This window comes from Xyrauchen texanus, chromosome 3, assembly GCF_025860055.1.
Source record: "Xyrauchen texanus isolate HMW12.3.18 chromosome 3, RBS_HiC_50CHRs, whole genome shotgun sequence".
Classification (NCBI taxonomy): Eukaryota; Metazoa; Chordata; class Actinopteri; order Cypriniformes; family Catostomidae; genus Xyrauchen; species Xyrauchen texanus.
This window is the reverse complement of record NC_068278.1, coordinates 23,968,426-23,983,134: the sequence shown is the minus strand read 5'-3', so window position 1 is coordinate 23,983,134 and position 14,709 is coordinate 23,968,426.

Here is a 14,709-nt window from a genome sequence, read left to right as displayed (position 1 = left end):
GTAGTGAGAGAGCTAAACGTTTAGCTTTGCCTTTGGGTTTTTTTCCTTTAGCCCATGCTGGATGATGTATGGGTGAAACGAACGATGCTGGATCCTTCAGTCGTAGATGGAAATGAGTGCCTGCTAGGGTGGCTGAAGAACTGTGTTGCAAATTACAAGTTAAAACAAATGACTATAAGCAAATATAATGATAGTTGTTGGAAGAGAGCCAGGTCATAAGAGTGTGGATTTAGCCACCCCTGACCTCATATTTTGTCAGCAGTATTCATGAATAGAAGATATAGGAGGTGCCAGTGATCTTATATTATTAACCTGATTTGGTTGATAAAAATGAATTTTAAATATGAGTCAAAACTTCTATTGAAATAGGGAATCAAATAGTGATATTTAAAATAATATTGACTAATGATGTATTGTCACATAGATAATGATCAGTTTGCATTGACATACCTTGCCCCACAAGACACATGATTATGATGGTGTGTTCAAAATGTGAAAGATTTATACCCAGGGCAAGAGGAGGGATTCGGCAGCCAGTCTGTAGACCGCTTAAGTCTGAATTTCCAACTTGCCAAAAGAGCTGCATCTTTAATTGGGGGAGGTAGTAAGCTAATCAAATTAGTCATATTATTTTAAACCATTCCAAACATTTAAGCAAGCCCAGCTATGCATGAATTCATAGCATGATGAAGTGAATTAGGAAATTATCACTTAAAATACACCTTTACATAGCCGAGTAGCCTGCTCTGCACATCATTAAATCTATGTAAAATGCAGCATCAAGGTGTGAACTTTTGGTCGGTATAAATGAAATGCAAAATCAGGTCAGCCTTATACAGTTGTTTAATCATTTCATGAGTTATTATAAAATTATATTATCTCATAAAATGTTTGCATTGTACTGCTATGATCAGATTTTAAGTCAATAACCAAATGCCACTTCAGATGCAGATTCTGTGCAACCTGGCATAAAGATGGTATAAAACAATGTATCCCTATGGACTCAGAAGGCTAGGTGAGACTTTAGAGCCTGGTGTCACACTCCTTAGAGAACAGAATAAAACAATCCACTATGTGCCAGCCTATAATCCTGACAGCACTGTAATATTTAACCTGGTTAGATTACACTAGCTGGGATCAGGCGTGCGATCAACCTGGTGCGATCTATATTCCTTCTGCAGTTACCTGCCAGGTTACTTAAGAAGTTGTCATATGAATCAAGTTCAAGTTCAAGTTATTTTATTTATATAACACATTTAAAAACAGCATCAAGGCTGACCAAAGTGCTGTACAATACAAAATTATAAAAACACACAACAATTTAAGACCAGGACATTACATACTATTAAAAGCCAGTGAAAAGAGATGAGTTTTAAGAGAATATTTAAAAACAGATAATGAAGGTGACAATCTGATACTGATAGGCAAACTATTCCATAAAATAGGACCCACAACAGAAAAGGCTCTCCCTCCTCTACACTTTAGGCTCGAGCGTGGGACATCGAGGAGATACTGAGCACAGGATCTCAGACTTCTAGGTGGATGGTAAGGATATAATAAGTCAGACAAGTAACTGGGAGCTTGGTTGTGTAGTGATTTGGAAACAAACAATAACATTTATAATCAATTCTATCTTGAACCGGCAGACAGTGAAGTGATTTTAAAATGGGGGTAACATGATCAAACTTCCGACCTCCTTTTAGAAATTTTGCTGCTGCATTCTGAACTAATTGAAGTCGAGCAATGAGTGATTTGGAAATTCCACAATAGAGAGACTTACAGTGGTCCAGACGAGACGTGATGAAATCATGAACTGCTATTTCCAATGTTTTCTCAGACAAAAAGGGTTTAACTTTACTTAGTAGACGTAGCTGAAAGAAATTCGAACCTATGACAGCACTAATATGTTTGTCAAATTTCAGCTGGCTGTCAAACTGGACACCCAGGTTTCGTACTTGAGGCAAGAGGAAAGCATTGAGATTTCAACAATCACCGTTACTGACATCAAAATTGTCTTGTCTAAATTCAGAAACAAAACGTTTTTGGCTAGCCAACCTTTTATTTCCTCCATACAACCTAGAAGAGATTGTAATGCAGTGTGATCATGTCACGATTCCCTTGTTGTCTGCCCTGGGTTTCACTTGTCATTGTTAAATGTACTACACTTCCCAGAATCCACCTGCCATCACCACTGCCATTTTGTTCATTGTTCTCACCTGTGTCTAATTCAGTCATCACTCCCTGGTTATTTAAGCCCTGCTTTTTGTTCACTCCTTGTCTTTCGTTGAATGTTGTCAAGACTGATCTGTGTTTCCCTGCCCGAGTGCTTAGTTTATGTTTGTTTTTAGGATCGTCTAGGATCCGATCCTTTGAGGGGGGCTATGTCATGTATTACCCTGTCGTGTTTCACCTTGCTCCTTAGTTTTCACTTTTGTCCTTTATTTAACTCCATAGTCTCCTTGTTAGCGTTCGCGTTCACTGTCATTGTTCTCACCTGTGTCTTGTTGGTAATCATCCTGCCTTGTGTGTATTTAACCCTGCCCGTTCCTCCATTACCTTGTCGTTTGTTAAATGTTGATGTTCGCTTCCTTGCCCGGGTTCCTAGTTCCAGTGTTTTTGTGTTTTGCTTTCATTTTTACCCATCGTGGTTGTTCTGTTCAATAAACTCGCATTTGGATCCTCAAACTTTGTCTGCCTCCATCCGCATTCGTAACAGATCATTTCGTTTAACCGGTATGTAGATTTGAGTGTCATCAGCGTAGAAGTGATAGGAGATTCTAGGCTTTCTGATAATAGAACCCAGAGGGAGCATGTAAAGAGAGAAAAGTGCTGGTGCAAAATAGAGCCCTGAGGCACACCACAGGTGAGGCGGGCCACAGAAGAGGTACATTTGCTGAGCTTAACAGAGAATGTTCTATCAGCTAAATCAGATTTAAACCATTTCAGAACATTCCCTCATAAGCCCACACACGATTCGAGTCTTGAGACCAATATATCATAATCAACAGTATCAAACACAGAGGTCAGATCTAAAAGAACTAAAATCACAGTATCACCTGAATCTGTAGCTACTTAAATGTCATTTAAAACTCTAAGAAAAGCAGATTCTGTACAATGTGAAGATTTAAAACCAGACTGAGGTTTCAAAGATTTGGTTGTTCTTAAGCTGCATAAGCACAATCTTCTCCGTTATTTTGTGGGAAAAGTGTGTAAGAGAGAGAGATTAGTCAGAAATTATTTAAAACAGATCAAAGCATCTAGTGAAGGCTTCTTGAGTAAAGGAGTGACAACTGCCATTTTGAGGGATTCGGGGATGGACCATGTAAACAGACATTTATTCAAAAAGGATACCAGACCAGGACCTACTGAGTCTACTATTTGTTTTAAATACTGAGGGTGAATAGTATCAAGGGGCAAAGGGAGGGTTTAAGACTGGCAGTTATTTGTATAACTGTGTTTAACATGATAGGGTTGAAGGCATCCCATGAGGCTAGTGACTGAATAGAATTTAGATGATCCTCAGTGCAAGGCATTAACTGCGATCGTAAGTTAGTAATTTTGTTACTAAAAAATCTCAAGAAACCTTCACATAATACAACAGAAGGATTGGTATAACATTAACGGGGGTTCAAAACAGAAGTTATAATAGAAAACAAAACCTTGGGACGATGGTGATTATTTGTAATTAAATTTGGAAATTAAGAAGCTATTGCTGATTTTACAGTTCTCTGATACACCAAGAAGCAGTCTTTCAGTATTTCGAAAGAAACTCGAAGTTTATCCTTTTTCCATTTTTGCTCAGCTCTTCTGCATGCTTGTCTAGAAGAGTGAGTAATGGAGTTGAGCCATGGTTCAGATCTACATTTAGATTTACATTGTTTAAGAGGTGCAGTAGCATTTTAAATGTCCAACCATACAGAATTTAGCAACCTGAGGTGGTGGTCAGCATCCAAATCAGACCAGTTCTTCAGCTAGAGTTGCTCTTTGAGTGAGCATAGGGAGAGACATAGAAAATAATATCGGCAAGTGATCGGATAACAACGTATCCGAGACTGCTAAATCAGCAACGGACAAACCATATGAAAGAACCAAGTTTAGAGTGTGACCATGAATGTGTGTGGTGTCCTTTATCCACTGGACTAAATTAAAAGAGTCAATAAGGCTGAGGAACTCCTTCGCTAAAGGTTTTGACTGACAGCACACATGGATGATAAAGTCACAAACCAGTAAAAAGCGGTCACATTTTGTAGTAATAAATCCCACAAATTCAGTGAATTAATATATAAATTATTTCACTAAGTGTGGAGGTTGATAAACCACAGCTAGCATCACCGGTCCATTCCACTCCAGCCGCAATAGCTGCGCTTCGAAGCTAGAATACCCAGTCCACGATACAGTCTGGCAGAGAGACTTAAAAGAGTTTTTTAAAATTACCGCTAATCCACCCCCACGTCCAATCACTGTCGCTGCTTAGTCTTTATTTATGTACAAACATTCAAATAATTACAATATGTTTAAAATGGCTACTTCCCCATACGTAATAGTACAACACATAATAGTTAGTCCTCGTGAGCCTTCCATTCTGTCCGTCACTCATTCTCACTACTCCTAGGTCTGGGAAGTGGAAGGCTAGCCACTAGGTTTAAACCTTCTGCTTTATGAACTCAGAGTCCCATGCTGCATTGCAATGTAAACAGACATGGCAGTGCGCATGACAGGTGCTTTGCCTAAATCGGTGACATATCGAAATCGGTGACTAGAGGCCGCTGCTCAGTAAATATTTGTGTGAAAATGCATTTGGCCCTCGTGCTCAGTGAGCATCAACGCACTGTTTCAAGGTATGCAAGAAACATGCTCGTTGAGGGGGCGAGGCTGTTTAATGCAAACAGATTTCTTAACGACACATGCTGCGACAAGAAAACCATATACTATTGTGTTTTACTGTTAATATTGTTGTTCTTAAATACTTGCATTATTCTATTTTTAATTGTTTATTTGTGCTCGAAAAACATTTATTTGTAATATGTGTATTAATGTCTTTGTTCTTCATCTTACATCTATTCACCACACTTACTCTGGTGATATATCCACATTGGTCTATGAAAATAAGATTATATTATATTATTATATTATATTAAGATTATAAATGATATTGATATTAGAGGTTACTGATATCTGTTACCCCTCTTTATTCTCAACTATGTGTGTCTAATGTTCACCAAACTCATTTAGGTGATGTCTAACAAATATACTGGAAGTACCTTTGGATAAATTTTTCTGCTAAATAACTCCTTACTTAATGTAAGCCCGTTTATCGGTCCAATGGCGGTCTCCAATAATACGGGTGAAGGTGTCTGCGCATTACTGTCTTTCCTTTTACACAACCCAACAAGAATGACTCCATAAATGAAAAAGGTTTTAATGATATCTGAGCATCATTAAAAGTGAGCGAATGTTTGATTATTCTTTTTAACTCTTTAATTATATTTTACCCGTACAGATTAGGAAACGATGTTGCATTGAGGTCCTCGCGTGTTTTTCTCTTTTATGCGGCGGGTCTCACGATCACAAGCTTCATCAGTTTTGGATCATCAAACAGAGGTAATTGCTATATACCTAAGATCGGTCACATTCACGTTTACACAATCAAAGATACTTCAATAGCCCCCATTGAATTGCATACACTTGAATTTAACTTCAGTAGAGGTCACGGCCACTATTACAGATATAAGTTGACCAACATAACTTCTCTTGTAATAGCGTTGGATTGGCCATGCGTGGTTTCCGGCGTACACTTATCTGGAGAAACATCAAATTAAAACAGAGGTAAGACACACCCGAATTTGGATTGGTCAAGCAGCATTTGCTGTTCTAAATGGAATTTCCCTTTTTGTCTTTGCAAACCAAGTACACTTGAATTGATGCCAAATATTAGTTGTCACTAATCTGACACAGACTTACGGTAACATACGAATAATTTAATCTGCTTGGGGAAACAATTTCAGAGTCAGTTAGAATAAAATCAAATGTGTACAATTTATTGACCAGGTAAATAGAACAATAATTCAAAATCAAATTTATAGAGTAAAATTATCAATCAATCAATCAATCAAATATAATAACAACAATTCAGAAATCGAGGTATTTATAGAAATATTTACCTGGCAATGAAAACTACACACAGCGATCGTGTGGGAAGTCTAGCTACAGACTCCCCGAACCTTTTGCCAATTTTCCTTATAAACCCAGATAATCCAATATGCTTACCTAATGGTGGTGTCTGTCATTATAATTACATTTTTTTCCCCTATTGAGGGGTTCACAACTGTGGGATCAGAATTTGTAATTGAATGGGTTCTTGATTCCTGTAGATTTACATACATTTACATTTTACATTTACATTTATGCATTTGGCAGACGCTTTTATCCAAAGCGACTTACAGTGCACTTATTACAGGGACAATCCCCCCGGAGCAACCTGGAGTTAAGTGCCTTGCTCAAGGACACAATGGTGGTGGCTGTGGGGATTGAACCAGCAACCTTCTGATTACCAGTTTACCAATTATGTGGTTTAGACCACTACACCACTACCACTCCATACAGGAGATAGTTTGTATGGAGGATCTGGGGAAGGGCACACCTTTTTAAGGGGCACACCACATTTCTCATATTTTATAACTTCTTTTAGCTTTTCATTATGGCTGGGAGAATGAGACCAGTTTACCAGGTGCAATGACACACTTTAAATGATACCAAACATGTATATTTACTTTCTGTACACACTTAGCATTGCATAGGTTTTTAGTTAGCTTTAAGTGAGGGGGAGATGATGAGACTGTAAAACTGAGGTGCAAGCTGCACTGTATGCTGCGTCTCGGATGTTGCTGTTACATATGCAAGAGAGAGTTCAAATGTTAATTCTCATGAGAGCCTTTTGACGTAATGTATTGTAGATTCATCTGTACATGACGTGTTTGTTTTATTTTAATGTATTGTAGATTCATCTGTATAGCACTTCAGTCAGCTTTGCTGTGTTTGTGTGTGCTTTAGAAATAAATGTTACTTATTTTACTTACTTTTGTTTTCTCTAGGAGTAGCCCAGACTCGCTGGCACCCGCCTTACACTTACTAATGAAAATTTTGTGAAAGTTCCAGGGTGAAGAGTGTATGGAATTATTTTTTGTTATATTTTACAAATACATCTGGCACATTCATTGGTTCAATCATTACCAAAAAATCACAATAACTATTGTGCTTGTTTTCAATGGTTATTTTACTTGCAAAACATTAGTTTGAAGTCTTTAAAGTATTTGTTTAACTTTTGAGTTCAGTATTGTACAAAATTCAAAAACATTTTGAGCATATAGGGCATTTATAAAGTGTTGTTTGATGGACTATTTACTCAAGCTGTTTGATAGAAATTATTTGCACCTTTCATTTAGTCTTTCTGATTTTTTGTACAGATTCTGTGTGACAACAACAGCAGATGGTTCCATCGGGATTGTGTTGGGAATGACAACAATTTCCTTTGCTAAGCATGCATTGCACGTATATGTACAGTACTGTATACAGACTTTTTGTTCTGTAAAAGACTGAGCAGGGCTGACAACAATTTAATGTTCAATTATTGTTAGCTTTTGATTTGTATTGTTTCGCAGTGTGCATGTTCATCTCACACCTTTTACCCTATTCTTTTATAATGTGATGTAAAGATAGTTGAATCTAACCTAAATGATATGCAATCCAACTTTACGTATGAAATTAAACTGAACACTCCTCTGTTCTTGCTCAAGGACTCAAAGTCAACAAATGAAGCCTCCTGAGGGAATCTCAACAATAAAAGCTTGTTATATTGGTTACAAATTCATAGCAGGAATAAGCAAAAGTACAATATAAATGTAAAATAAAAATCAGCTAAGAAATATCAGCAGTATTGTTGATGCCGTAAGTGCCCCCATTAGTGTACCAAATGCACTTTTGTGCTTAATGCCATTGGCAATGAGGCAGTATCTGAAGAGTTGTGCACTTTTCTGACCTGTTTTATATTACTCAAGCTCATTTGGTGATCATTAGACACACTTATTGGAAATTAAAGATTGGTAATAGATTTCTATAACCTCTAATCTGCTGCAGTTGTCACACTGAATCTGTACAAAAAATCAGAAAGACTAAATGAAAGGTGCAAATAATTTCTATCAAACAGCTTGAGTAAATAGTCCATCAAACAGCACCTAATAAACACCAAATATACTCAAAATGTTTTTGAATTTTGAACATTACTGATCTCAAACGTTAGACAAATACTTTAAAGTCTTCAAACTATTACAGTTTTGCAAGTAAAAACTAAGGAAATCGAGCAAGATGTATAATTATTATGATTTTTTGGTAATGATTGAATCAGTAATGTTAGGTATACATGCCAGATGTCTTTGTAAAATGTAACGTGTAAGGGGAAACTAATTCCATACATTCTTCACCCTGGAATTTTCACATCATTTTAATCAGTAAGTAATTAGTTATATGGCAGAAACATTTATCCAAAGGTACTTCCAGTATATTTGTTAGACATCACCTGAATGAGTTTGGTGAACATTGGACACATATAGTTGAGAATAAAGAGGGGTAACAGATTTCTGTAACTTCTAATTTACTGTCAGATTTGGTGACCCTGCTGTTTCTCTGTACGTTTATACATATTCTCATATACCATAAGAATATATATATATTAGAACAGTGTTTCCCAAACTGGGGTACGTGAGGTGACAATGTGGGTACGTGAATAACATTCTGAGATTTACCGTTCTTTCAATTTCATCACAGTCTAATATAACATTCAAACCTGCAGTTCATGTATTTCTCACTGGCAAAAATTATTTTGTGTGCCCTTTAGTGTAGAAACACCAGAATGGTTGTGGCATAAAGGTCAGAAAAATATGCAATGAAATAACCCTATCTTTTGTGGTTAAAAAATTTATCTACTCATGCGTCGTGTGTCACACAAGTATCTTTTTTCGCCGGCCCAGTCCAGTGCTAGGTGACGTAGCTTAGTGATAGCATGTAAAATACTCAACTGTTTTACCGGACTCGCACATGTCAGTCGTCCACGATAATAGTTTAGTTTTTTTGTTTGTTTTTCGCAGTTTAAAATGCAAATTGTAGTTAAGGTTAGATGCATCTGCGATGGACTGGCGACCTGTCCAGGGTGTCCCCCGCCTTTCGCCCAATGTTAGCTGGGATAGGCTCCAGCCCCCCGCGACCCTGTACACAGGATAAGCGGTTGACGATGGATGGATGGATGGATGGTTAGATGCATAGGGAGTTTTGATACTGATGGTATTAGTTCAAAAGCTTTGATGACAGGTGTCAGACATTCAGCAGCACCAAATAATTTTCCATATTCACACGCAGTAAGTTTCAGTCACATTTGCTTGCATGGTAGAGACCAGTTTTTACATTGTTACGTGATGTTTTATCAACAAATGAGCTCAACCTTGCTAACGTAGCATAACGTCAAATGTAGCATAAAAAAGCACCTTGAGCTGACTGCACAATTGCACAGATACTTACCCGTAATGCTCGAATTCGGCCGGCAATGCCGTACGTGCAGTGATGCGCAATTCAAGGCACAGAACCGAATGCTATTCTTACATACCGTGACACAATGAGGGGGGAGTTTTCAAGTTGTGCTGTTATATCATATCTTGTATTCCCATCTCAATCGGTAAGACATTTATTCAGTATATGTATGATTAATATAACATGTACAAAACATGTAAACATATAAACTGTTTAATATAAGGGAGTACTTTTACAAAGATAATTGTGTTAAACAGACTTATTTTCAAATTACCTTGTGTGAATTTGATCTATACGTTAGAGAGTGAATACGCAAAAGGATGTTGAAGGGGTACACTGTAAAATGTTTGGGAACCACTGTATTAGAGGACAATACTGAATAGATTAGACATCACCTGAATAAGTTTGATGAAGATTAGACACACTTAGTTGAAATTAAAGAGGGGTAACAGATTTCGGTAACCTCTAATATTAATATAATTTAATATTCCACTGTCAGCATTAGTGTAGCATCTTTTCATAGACCAATGTGGATATATCACCTGAATAAGCGTGGTGAATAGGTGTAAGACAATGTAAAGTGTACAAGTAAGGTGTAACAAGTAAGAACAACAATATTAACAGTAAAACACAATAGTATATGGTGTGCTTGTCGTAACATGCGTCTTTAAGGAATCTGTTCACATTAAACAGCCTCGCCACCTCAACGAGCATGTTTCTTGCATCACTTGTCAGTGTGTGGTGACGCTCACAGTGCAAGAGCACCGGACGCGTTCTCACATGAAAATTTACTGAACAGCATCTTCTAGTCACCGATTTTGATAGATCACCGATTTCGGCACAACACCGGCCATCGCAGCTTACCTATTGTAATCAGTCCTTGTAAATATCTAAAATTACATGGTGTATTTGAATATATTTATAAAACTGTCCTCCAGTGCATCTGCTGTGACTGTAAATTAACTTAAATATTATGGTGGACATTAAAGAACTCATGCTGGGGATTAACAGTACAGTAAAACTCACGAGTGAAGGGTAAATTTATGACATTACCTGCTTTGTCTGACTGCAAGGTATTGCTACTGTGTAACATGGAGTTCATTAACAGAGGTTTGGGAGGAGCATGTTAATTTCAATCTGACAAATCACAGCCTGCGTGTAGGAGAATATAAGCTGCTGCATACCTGCTTCCTGTGACATTTGCCTTCATCAGAACAGCTCTTCCATCCAAACAATCTCATTATTCAACAAAAGCTGCCACATCAGCTCATCAGTTTTTTTGCAGTATTGACGGCTACCAAGTAAAATGTTATATTTTTACTCTGTCTTTCTTTCTATACTCCATTCGCCAAAGAAGTTTATATCGTGAAGTTGCTTCCGCAAACTGCTCTGTATACATGTGAAACAGCTCTCCACAACTGCTTATATGTTCTTCTATTTAACTTTCCACCTGGAACGGTCCATCATGCGAGCTACCCTCGTGAACTGGCGCGTTCCGGCTTCATGCCATTCGAGTTCCATTACAGAGACGAAAGCGAGAGAAACAAATATTAACAATACAATCCAACCACCATTTCAACTCCCCAGCATTGTTTAATCTGGTTCTTCCGCACAGGTGATACCCGTCAGCCTCATTACCTCAATACCTTATTCAACATCTTCTAACATGAATATCATGTTAGTTTCTCCCTCCAAAGTGCCCTTTTGAGTGTGATTAATTCCATGTTGCATGATAAATGCCATCATGCAACAGCAAACTCCTTCAAATCGATCGTTACTCTAATTACAACTTCTTTTCAAAACAACGCAGACATTTTAGTGCAAGCTCACTGCCGCGCAGCACTCGCTCTGTCCATTCCACAGCACACTGCAGATATACACAGCCTCTGTCCAAACAGACACGAGCCGAATTTGGCTCCACAAGAGCCGGATCATGTGCTGTGTCCCAACTCATTCATAATCATCCTGCAATGTGTCTCACCTCCTCTCAGCATTCGAACTCGCCCCGCAGCGCAGCCCCGATAACAAGAAGCAAGCGCTGCTACAAACTTCCACTCATCTCTACACGATAACATGACTTTCCCTCCTCCCCGTCAAGACAAACGCTTCAAGTAAAATCAATAAATTTCTCCTGCATTTATGTATGTAGTGCAGAGCTGCAACTCTCTTTATTCTTAGATAATTTCATGTTGTTCACACCTATTGCTATGCCATGCATTTCCTATGCAAGATGTATATTGTACTGCAGGTGGCAGTCATACTCCTAAGGAGCGAATGACCACAAGTGAATCCTTCAATAATGACTGCAAGTCCATTTCTCCTGCATTTCAGTATGCAGTAGAGAGCCATAGTTCCTTTTTTCTCAGATAATTTTATGCTGTTCCCTATCTGTCACTCCCCCGGACATACAGGTATAAAGGAGGGGATGTGCATATCTCTCATTCAGATTTTCCGCTGAGCGGTCGATGGTTCAGCGAGCTGAATACGCACGGCTTCCATTCTCACCTCTGCTGGATCCTTACAGCGCATTACAGCGGCTTTCTACCCTCTCTGCATGGGTGCACTGCAGAGATCGCCTTCGGCAGATCATTTAGAGTGTATTCTAAAAGAGTATTTTCCTTCTAAATGTGTATATTCTAAAAGAGCGGCACACATCGGAACGTTCTTTTAAAGACGTGTCTTTTTAAAGATGCCCTTCCGATTGTGTGTTATTCCTGGATTCGGTCAATATCTCTCACCGTTAGACGGCCATGATCGCTGTCTTTTGCGCCTGGGCTCCGCCCACGCTGAGACATCATTCGTGGGACGACGTCCAAGAGGGTAAGGGTCCTGCAAGCATTCTCTGTCAGTGAAATATGCCTGGAGTTCAGTCCGGGCTACTCTCATGTGATCCTGAGGCCCGATGTGCCAAAGGTTCCCACGACCAAATTCAGGGATCAGGTGGTGAACCTGCAAGTGCTGCCCCAGGAGGAGGCAGACCCAGCCTTAGCGTTGCTGTGTCCGGTGCATGTTTTACGCATTTATTTGGATAGCACGCACAGCTTTAGGGTCTCTGAGCAGCTCTATGTCTACTTTGGCAGACAGCGGAAAGGAAGCTTTCCACTGTCTCCAAACAGAGGATCGCCCACTGGATCATTGACACCATAACTATTGCTTACCAAGCACAGCATGTGCCGCCCCCTGCAGGGATACGAGCCCATTCCAGCATGAGTGTGGCGGCCTCCTGCGCTCCAACCAGTGGCACCTTTCTAACAGACATTTGCAGAGCAGCGGGCTGGGCTACACCCAACACATTTGTGAGATTCTACAATCTCGGGGTCAAGCGGGTTTGGTACCATGTCTTAGCAGTAACGAACAGGTAAGTCCGGGTCATCCGGCTGGGTATATCGCTTGCACATAGTACCTTTCACCTCTCTTGAGCTGAAGATGTGCATTCTTAATTCCCAGTAGCTTTCACAAATGTGTTCCCTGGTTGACTTCCTCCTAGCCCTGTGGCAGGTGAGTTTGCAGAGAAACTCGCGGCCAGCTCAGTACTTGTGCTAACTAAGCACTGTACTGGGACAGATGCTCCACATGCACTGGTTCCCCAGAGATAACTCCTTGCAAAGTATATTCCACTGAGAACATTTCCCTGTTGGCAAACTGCATCTTCCTTGGGTAAAGACCCCTCTGCCCCACTCACCATGCTCGTAGAGCCTCCTTCCCCATTGGGTAGGACCTACCATGGGACTCCTCCACATGATATACTTCCGACTAGACTCGGCAAGACCATGTAACGTGTCTCCACTTGAACCCCCCCCCCCTCACTCTGGGTGGGTGTGGTCTCCGCTGTGTCTTCCCCTAGGGAGTTACACCCCCCGAAGTAGACACTGGTTTCCCGGTCGGTTAACGATTTCTCTCCATTGAAAAATCTAGGAGTGTAGCTCATAAATATATATACACATCACAAACCACAATTCGGCAAGGTTCTCTACTCGGCGCCACCCACCATTCGAATACAATGTGTGGTCTTCCTTTCAGACGCATTGTGAACCTATGCAATCTGGGCCACAGGTTCTCCTGCTCGAATTTAGTATGTGCTCCCATTCAAGTGCAGTGGTGGTGCATTAATCTTATGAACCTTTTAGCATTTCCCATTAAACTTCACATTGTGAAAAACATAATAAAGTTGTATTCATAACAAATAATTTGCTTTCCTAAAAGCTGCATATTAATGTAACTGACATGTTTTCAATAACTAACCTTTTTCTCCCCCTACAGGTAAGTACAAACTAAACTTTGCTTCCCTTAAATTAATTTGTGCCCTACTTTTTTACCGCAGCAACAGTGCCCCACCTGACACTGCTGCAACAGTGCCCCACCCATACCAAATGTGTGTACTCAGAGTAATTAAAATTTTCTCCACAGACACTTTCAATTCTTAAGTTCCATAAATGTATAGATGTGCATCTACAGCAATAGAAACACTGCAACACTCCAACAGCAACCCCTTTACCATGCCCTCAAGCACTCTGCTCCTGCAGGAGGCCCACTTCCGCCGAAGCCCTTTGTCTTCGCTTCTCAGCAGGTGCAGTACGCATTACAGGAGATGGCGGTCACCACCTCCTCTTGTTCTTTTCAAAGCACCATATTTCCCCATCTCTGGGTAGACAACTGAGTGAAGTTACCTCCGCAAGCCAGCCGATCTGACCGTATACCTACGGTACATTTACATTTATGCATTTGGCAGATGCTTTTACCCACTTATTACAGGGATGCTTTTATCCACTTATTACAGGGACAATCCCCCTGGAGCAACCTGGAGTTAAGTGCCTTGCTCAAGGACACAATGGTGGTAGCTGTGGGGATTGAACCGTCAACCTTCTGCTTAACAGTTAAGTGCTTTACCCAACTAAGCCACCACCACTCACGGTACAACACCCTATGGCTGTGCACAGGTCATTTAATATAAACCTTCTACACGGATCAGGCCCTCAGACTCCCCCTGTAAACTGGCTGATTAGATGCAAATATCAGTGGTACTGCCCCCTTTAGCTACATTAAGGTCCTTCGTCCAAACCATCCACCCAGTGAAGGCCCTCGCACGAGGCTGCCTCTGAATGTCAGATGTTCCAATGCAGTTTACCAGGATCT